Consider the following 9,229-nt stretch of genomic DNA (forward strand, 5'->3'; position numbering starts at 1 on the left):
TATATATATATATATATAATATGTATCTTTGATCTAGCCATAAAGAACACAGTAGCCCAAAGAGGGAAAAGAATCAGGGCTTTGAAAAGATTCACACCAATTTCAAAAGGAAGTTTCCTTGTTTGTAATAAAGATAATTTTCTAAGCCAATGTTGTCACTATCTTCAGTGACATGAGTGTCCTGAATTACAGCTGTGCAGGTCTTAGGAATCCATAATGAGGGGGTATTTGTGCTTTGCCTATAAATGGAAGGTAGTTAGGACCTCTGTTATACTGTGCACGTATTATGCTTTAGTAGACACAGTGTAATGTACCAACATATAAATTCATTTTAATATATACTCGAGGACCTGTTAAAACTTGAATTCTGTCTGGAATTCTCATCCTTTATATTAGCATAAGAGACCACTTTTCACTGGTGAAATGAGTGTTCAAAATATATGGTTGGTGAGAAGGACTGTTCAGCCCCTGAGACCATTACATAAGAAAGGTATAGGAATGTTGCAGGCCTATGCTCTATATGGAACTTTCTAGAGAATGCTACGACTGACCCAAATAGATATTGGCTGAGACTGAGTCCCAGTATTGTGGTTTCTACCTCAGAATGCCTCCTTCATAGGTGCTTATGGGATTACTTGAAAACAGAGAACGTTTTCCCCACGCTTAACTAAAATAGGTTGTGTCTTCTCATTAGTAGGTTATTGTAGTTGGGTCTAAGATTTGTTTCCAATGTAAAACACCACCTGCTGAAGAGACCTCAGAGCTTCCATATATTTCCAGTCTCTTTTTGATATCTACCAAAATGCTGGAAAACTCCTGAAGGGCCAAATTGGCCTATGTCAATTCCCATCGCTCTCTATCTGGAGACAAATACAAAAATATTCCAGAATCTCTGTTTTTGAGGACTTTAGGGTTTCATCACTAGTTTACATTATTTTATTTGTAATTTGGTATAATTTTAAAAGATGAGCCTCACTTGGAGGTAAAAGAAGTAACTACTGACTTGCTGGTTCAGTGACAAGAAGAAGATTCCCATGCCATAAAAGTTTTTCCTGAATCAGTAGGTTGATTCTCAACATTCTATCATTAAAACATCACAGCACTAACTAATATGTTTCATAATTGTTTTGTTATTGTTGTTTCTAAGCAGGAAATCTTATCACCGAGGGACAGAGTTCTCTGTCAGCTTATCGTGATTGTTAGCTAGAAGATTCCGTATTATTTGTAGAATATGCTGTCCACCGAGAGAGTTGTCATCCACAGATGTGTGTGTATGAGTGTGAATGTATGTTTTGGCTCTCACTGCGTTTGAAGAGTATTTGAAATAGTTATAAACAGTAAAATTCAGAAAATTTCACATAAAAATTCAGAGTTTCATGCCTACCCTAGAATCACTGGTCCTTATGGCTTCATATCTCATTTACTTAAACTCCCCCGCCCTGCAATTGAACCTAGCCGTTCTTTAAAATAGGGTACATATAAAGCTGCAGTCCTTGCCTTAATTTTTCCCCAAAGAGGACACACTGCAGACAGTTCCATTAAATGGCCTGGCAATGTGGAACAGAACAGGGTACAGACATGTTCTACAGCAGAGGTTTAGCATGTAGTTTCAATATCCATCCTGCCTGTTTCTTTCCCAGTGCCATCCTCAGACTGAATGCTCCTAGTTTCTTCCAGTCTGGAATTAAAGGGTTTCCCATCTGTGTCAATTTGCTTTTTATTTTTTGTTAATTCAAATGAAATCAGTAGTTTGATGGACTCTGTCAACAGAAAATAGCTCTGGTGCCCTTTTCCCCTTTCTATTGTGAAACATACTCAAAACAAAATAGGTCATTTGTACCAGGAAAGCCATCTTCAGATACATAAAATTAGCCATTCCTTACTCCCAGGAACTCACACATTTAAAAAATCTAGTGCCCAGCATCTTGTAGGAATAAAGTGGAAAAACAAGCCCAGATGAAAGAGTCAGAAAGCTGGAATAGCTGACAATTATCATCAGAAGAGAGGATGGTGCTGGTTGAGGGTCTCAGGAGCCACTCACTCATCACCAAGGAGATGCTCCCTGGGGGTGGCCTTATCGTAAGAGGGAAAGCAGGATACAGTGATTTTTGCTGGTCCTTCATCATCTCTTTGAGTTTTTAAGTTGGAGTGTTGGAGTGCTCAGTCCTTAGGCCTCTTCTTTAATTACAACCATTTCTTTGATCATCTGTTCTAATCTCATGACCTAAAATGCCATCTGTACACTGTGTGTCTGCAAATTTAGAACCCCAACCCACATCTTTCCAGTGAACTCAAGACTTGCATGTACACCTGCCTACGCAACATTTCCCAGTGGATGTCTAACTGGCATCTCAAATTTATCCTGTCAACATTTAAACTCACGGCCATTACTCCTAACACCGCTCCTGCGTTTTCCCCCACGTCAGTTGGCATCTTCTTCATCCTTCACTTCTCTCTTTGTATTACACCCCACTTCCATCCACTGGGAAAACACATCTGCTTTGCCTTCACTCTGCTCCCAGCCACAGGGCTGCCTTATTGTACCTTGAACACGCTAGTCCTGCTCCCAACACAGGGCCTTTGCTGTTGTTTCCTGTGTCTGGAAGGCTCTTCCCTTAGGTGTCTATGTGCTGCCCCCTTTATCTCTTTAAGTCATTGTTCAGATGTTACCTTCTCAACGAGTTCTTTTTCAACCAACTTATATAAAATGGTAATGCCCATCTCCCCTATACTCTCTATTCTCTATCCTTGATTTATTTTTCTCCAAAACATTTATTGATTTCTAACTTGCCATATAATTCATTTTTAATGTTTTTTATTGTCTCTTTCCCTTCAAAAAGAATGTAGGTTCTATGAGGCAGGTATTTTTGCCTGACATATAGTAGATGCTCAGTAAATATCTGCCAAATGAAGAAAGACTCAGAAGGACTCTAATCTCAATTTGACCTAAAACTAGCTGTGTGACCTTGGACAAGTCATTTGATCACTCTGGGTCTCAGTGTGTTTGCCTGTAAAAATGAGAAGACTAGATTAGAATAGCTTGGAAGTGGGAATAGCAGTCATGAGGGAGTAGAAACAAAAAGATCAGTCCCATCGAAGTCTCTGTGGCGTTGAATTTGCTTTGACTTTAAGAAGGAACCAATTGGATTATGAGCCTTGGTGCCAGGCACTTGAGTAGTAAGTTGAGGCTCTCTGTGGCATTACAGGCAACAGGGTCAAGCTGGTGGCATCCCAGTGGCAACAATGCCCTTCTTATTTTCCTCAAGGACTGGTTCAGAAGCTGGCAGCCTCCCCTGACAGACATCACCAGAGTGAGCAGGAGAGGAGGAGACCCTCAGATTCGGTGGCCAAGAGACCTGTGTTCAAATATGCAAGAAACATCCCCTTAGGTCTCCTGGAAACAGTTGGCCAGGTGGGGAAGGAGAAAAAAGAGGGTATAGTTCCTGCAGTTTTAGATAGGGCTGAGCCAGAGAAATACGATTTGATCATGATCTTATTTATACTCCTCAGATGGCATGGCCTGGGGAGACATTGCCTAAGGCTCACGGCTTCTTTCATTCTACCCCACTGGCCTATTAAATTCTATTCCCTGCACCTTCAGAGCAAATCATTCCACATAACACTGTCTGCTTTCTTTGATCCAGGTGACTGGAAGGATGGACCGTCAGCTCCCCTCCCCCACCAACCCCGCCATCGCCCAAGGCACAATCAATTTTAATATGCACGGGAAATAGACCACACAGGATCTATGGCCTCCCAACAGGGACCTGACATATTAACTGTTGTAATACCTCTAATTCAGTCTGTTTACTTTGGGAGAGGCCAGTCTTTCCTGCTCATCATCTTAACCCATACATCGGCTGTGTCATGACTATTTAGAGTGATGGGGGTGATGCTCGGGGCATAGTCATGAGAAGCCTGACGAAGGAACAGCTACAGGGAGCCCACATAGCTTCAGGGTAATGATGACTAATTCTGTTCACGTCCCTCACCCCTGCCTCGAAATCTTCTCTTGCCTTTTAAATTGGCGTCTGTCGGAGGGAATGAGTCTGCTGGTGTCACTGCTTGGTGCATTGACCCGGAGAAGGAACTCCTTCTTGTCACAAAGGTGCATTGACCCGGAGAAGGAACTCCTTCTTGTCACAAAGGGATGCAAGCGAGAGGAGTAAAGAACAGCAGAGGAGGGAGACGGGGGCCCCTGGGAGGATGAGAGATGAGCAGGGAGAGAAGGGGGGAAACCTCTTCAACCAAATGCCACTATTTTGATTCGAACACGTTTACAGCTTTTGTGACACAGAAGCAGATTACTGAGATGATCTCACCACATGTATGTCACAGCCCTACATAGCTCAAGTTGGTGTATTTTCCAGAAGGGATCTCTATGAGAAACAAGTAAATGTTTCAGCAGGTGATTCCATACAGGCAACCATTCTCTTTAAACTGCTTAGAACCTACAACAGGGTTTTGACCCTTGATGCATACTTAATTAGCTAAGGTGAAAGGAAATCTTTCCACTCAGTATATCTCTCTAGATCACCAATGTTGAGCTGATAGTGATGTAGTTAACTGTCTTTAGATAACAAATGACATGCTTGAGGTCACACTTGAAAATGGGGAAAAAAAAACCACTAAAAAAAACGCTTCTTCCACTTTAAGTTGTGTCTCAATTATTTTCTTTTATTAGAGAGGGTTGTTTTTCCCCTTTTACTTTTGTTTTGTTTAAACTCTGAACACCTGTAAGTTTTAGAAAACAAGCAGATTCAAGCTCTAGTTTGGCAGAATCTTCTATCCTCAGATGACATGGTAAAATGCCTTTAATTAATTTCACTCATCTAAGAATGTTGATGTCCTTTTAAAATGAATGATCAAACATTGCGATTTTCTTACTACATGAACAAATCTCTGGGATTACCAAAAAAAAAAGTTCCATTAATTTTGATCCTAGAACCCACTAAAGAAAGCCATGGTTGAGAGAGCTGGTTAATGTTTGGGTGATCCTTTTCTCACCTCTCATCTTGGAATAGGTTCTGGCTCAAAACCGATTCCCCAGCAAGACCTGAAAAGGCCTGAGGGAGTCTGGCCCAGCTCCCAGGCATTTTGGTTGGGCAATTCGCAGGAGGCCAGGGTGTTCCTGAGGATAACCCAGGCAGCTCACTGCTGGCCAGGATGAGTTCTGAAATCGTGATCTGGACTCGTGCCTGTCAGTCCTGGAGAAAACCCAAAGCCATAGATCTGCTTTAGAATGAGTCTGATCTTCTGCCAGCAGAGACAGCTGAGGTCAAGGGCAGGCTTTTCGAGGTCTTTTTGCCCTCGGAGGAACTCCCTGCTCTCCTTCAGCCCAGACAGAGCCTGGCCAGGAGCAGGAAGGTGTAGATAAGTGACCTTCTGCCACTGCCTGACCTGCTTAGGTGAAGGGCTTGAGTTCACGCCCCTTGGCTTGTGGTTCTGGCACACTCAAGACAATGAATAATGACAATATTTCTTACAATTACTGAACAGCTTCTCTGCCAGGCACTGGGCTAGCTTAATTACAAACAACAGTGATGGTAAAAATTATTTTACCTTTGTTGTTGGTTTCTCCTCTCTGGACTGTAAACTCTTTGAGGAGGGAGTATTCTTTTTTTTTTTTTTTTTTTTTTATTATCAGAGTGTCTAGTAGTAGGAGGAACTCCATAAAGATTCAGTAAGCTTGAGAGGGCCACAGAGATACCCACATTCACACAAGTAGCAAATAGGGTCACCTGCACTTCACCCTGCCTCTGCCCTGTGTGGGGTCCAACAGGCCACCCTGACTTAGGTGCCCAGTCCTTGAAGAAGACCTCCAGAAAAGTGAAAAGGAGTGAGCTCACAAAGATCACAGCAATTCTGACAATATCAGGACTTCTACTGTACCCAGAACGGAGCCAAAGGATTGTAACTTATCCAAAGGTTGTAATTCTTCTTCTTTCTCTAAACATGGGAAATCTGAAGAGAAGGGGAAGCTGTTGGCTGGCAAAGTCACTCCTTTTGGAGTTTTGGTTTCCTCTTGAGCAGGAACGCTCGGATAATTATTAACATATTCACTTAAGCAACGTTATTTCTTACTACTTCTACAAAATGATCAGCAATAGGATTGAGTCATGTCTATGAGTCCATAATGATTATGATGAAAATATTATATTTTCAGTCTTTATAACTTACAAAGAACTTCCACATATATTTTAATTTTTACCATTAAAACTATAGGCATGGAGAGTATTATTATCCCTATCATATGGGTACGAGAACTGAAGCCCAGAGAGAGAGAGAGAGATTACACGATTCATTTGAAGTTACATGGCTAATAAAAAACAGAGGGTTAAAGTTCAGATCCTGATTCTAGTTTACTGTTCTGTTCACATTGGGAACAGAACAGGAATGGCTCCCAAAACTGGCTGGGTATTAGAATGATTCAAAGATTCTTATTCAATTGGTCTGGGATCAAGCCCAGGCAACAGTATTTTGGAAACAAACCCAGATATTTGTGCAGCCGGGACTGGGGAACGACCCGGTTATGATTCTGTCTGTTAATGATCAGCACACTTGCCCAGGCATAAACCGGGACCTACCATTTTGTCACGCTAACAGAAGCATCTCAATTATAAACTAATATTTGCAGAATTATTGATATAAGACATTAGTTTCACAAGGGCTATTGATTTTTCAAGGCACCTTATGGGTAGTTTGCCATTCTCTAGCATTTGTAAGACTGAAAATTTAATTACTAAGTTTATGATCATTCCCTCCATGACTAACCACACATAGAAACATTTCCTGAGGCGAGAAACCATGTCTAATTAACCTAAGGGTTATTTAGACTAAAGAAAAGAACACTGAAAAGCAACTTAATGAGTCCAATTATATCCTTCAAGCCCAGGAAGGGCATTACCAACACGCTTCCCTTGGACACGAAGCAGGAAGACCTCCCTCTCAGCCTCTTCGCATTCTCTCCCCCAACAAACTGAAGCTTGGCTCAAGAGACAGTGAGGTGGTGACTACTAATGGTGGTGGTTTTTATATGACTTCCAAAAAGTGAAAAGGATATGCCGAGTTAGAGTTCGTTCATGCAGAGAAGAGCCAAGAGAGGCAAGATGAACAGTAGAATGCTGTTGACCGGATTAGTCAGCATAGCTAGGCTATGCAGCGGGAGCAACAACACAAACTTCTAAATGGCTTGTTTCTCGGGCACATTATGCGGTCCATGCTGGTTGGTGAGGGAGCCGGGGCAGGGGCTCTGCTCCAGTCATCCTGTCAGCAGAGGGCCACCTTCTTGTGATTGGTCACCTGGAAAGTTCAGCCTTCTCGGTTGCCACGTTAGGGGAAAAGAGTAAGAGATTGGAAATTATTTATGGACTTTTCACTCCTTCGCTCTGTAATTGACACACGTATATGGTCATCCTTTGTCCCTCAGTATCTACAGGGGATTGGTTCCAGGACCGCCACAGAAACTACAACCGGTGGGTGCTCAAGTCCCTTTATATAAAATAGTGTGGTATTGGCATATAACCTACACACATCCTCTCCTATACTTTATTTTTTTTTAATTTTTTGGCGGTACGCGGGCCTCTCGCTGTCGTGGCCTCTCCCGCTGCGGAGCACAGGCTCCGGACACGCAGGCTCAGCGGCCATGGCTCACGGGTCCAGCCGCTCCGCGGCACGTGGGATCCTCCCGGACCGGGGTACGAACCCATATCCCCTGCATCGGCAGGCGGACTCTCAACCACTGCGCCACCAGGGAAGCCTCCTCGCCTATACTTTAAATCAACTCTAGATTACTTTTAAGAACGAATAGAATGTAAATGCTATGTAAATAGTTGCTGGCATGCAGAAAGTTCAAGTTTTGCTCTTTAGAACTTCCTGGAATTTTTGAAAAAAATATTTTCAATCCATGATTAGTTGAATCCTGGGATGTGAAACCTGTGAACATGGAGGGCTGGTTGTACTGCTTTATTAAAAACATGTTTCAAAGTTGAAAAGGGAAAAAATACCTTAATGAATATGCTATTAAGTTTTCATGAAAAGCAGGAATTAAATCTTTTATGCAGCTCACATGAATCTAGGCTCCCTAGGACACCTCAAAAGGAGAACTTTTCTGCCTTTTTTAGAAGGGGGAGCAAGTCCCTCCCCAGTCACTTATCCTTAAGAGGGGAGTCATAGAAGAGGTGGTGAGAGGACCACTGTTGGTTTCTACCCACTAAGAATAGACTAAGTGATGAAATACTCATCCTATTGGAAAATGTGACTACACAGTGGCCCTGGTGCCTTTCATGTCTATTCGTTTATTCATTTATTCATTCATTCCTCATGGAATTTATATTTGAATTTAAAAAATGGGCTTGCATTGCATGACTTATATACAGTCACGCCTAGATTTGGTAGCCTCTGGAGTGCCCTTCCGATTCCACTTAAGAACTGGAATTAGAAGATTTTTTAAAATGAGCCAGGTTTTGCACAGTTGAAGAATATGTATAACAAAGGATAAACTAGACAATTTCGAAAAGAGCATTACCTTACTTTCCCTAGAATGCTGGAGGCTGCATTCTCAGGAAGCTTTCTGCTTAATGAGGTACCCTTAGGAGAAGATAAGAGATCTCTTCCATAGTCTTTCCTTTTGGCAACACTTGTTCCCAGCATCCAAGTTTCTCTTCATAGAAGTAAGGGGGCCAACAGAAAGCAAGTAAGCCAATTTGATAACTTCGAGATGGTTTCTGAAATATCTTACCATTACAACGAGCAAGTCTGAGGACAGATCCTCTTCCAAAGCTATTCATGGCAGCTTTTTCACCATGAAAATTAGGCCCAAGACCTTTGTTAAGGGTTGAGAATTCCATATGGAAGAGAAAAATAGAGTTGGAAAAAGTTCAAATGACACTGATCAACTTTTAGTTTTGAAGAAATAGTAAAACTTTGTTTTCTTATCAATTCATATTTAAAGGTAACAAAATCTGTATCCCTGCAAATAAGCAAGCTATTTTAAAAATTCTGTGTCAGCGTGCTAATGATGTTGCATGCAGTGCCTTGTAGGAACTAAGTCTTTGATTACTATAATTTATTAAGATATACTCTGAAACAATCTCACACAGGAAAACATTAATTTGGTGAACTATTTTAAAAGAATCTATCCATAGCAACACTGAGCATATACAAAATCTAGGTAAGCTATTCCATCAAAACTTTTTCTTTTTAATCAGAAATAGGATGCTTTACACAA

At 41.6% G+C, this 9,229-nt stretch overlaps 1 pseudogene; it reads right to left on the reverse strand.

Annotated features, from left to right (window-relative positions):
• The window catches only part of LOC112395636 (leucine-rich repeat-containing protein 59 pseudogene), a 23,062-nt pseudogene extending 14,273 nt beyond the window's left edge, over window positions 1-8,789 (reverse strand).
• Between the last annotated feature and the right edge of the window lie 440 nt (window positions 8,790-9,229).

This window comes from Neophocaena asiaeorientalis, unplaced genomic scaffold, assembly GCF_003031525.2.
Source record: "Neophocaena asiaeorientalis asiaeorientalis breed wild unplaced genomic scaffold, Neophocaena_asiaeorientalis_V1.1 scaffold249, whole genome shotgun sequence".
NCBI lineage: Eukaryota > Metazoa > Chordata > Mammalia > Artiodactyla > Phocoenidae > Neophocaena > Neophocaena asiaeorientalis.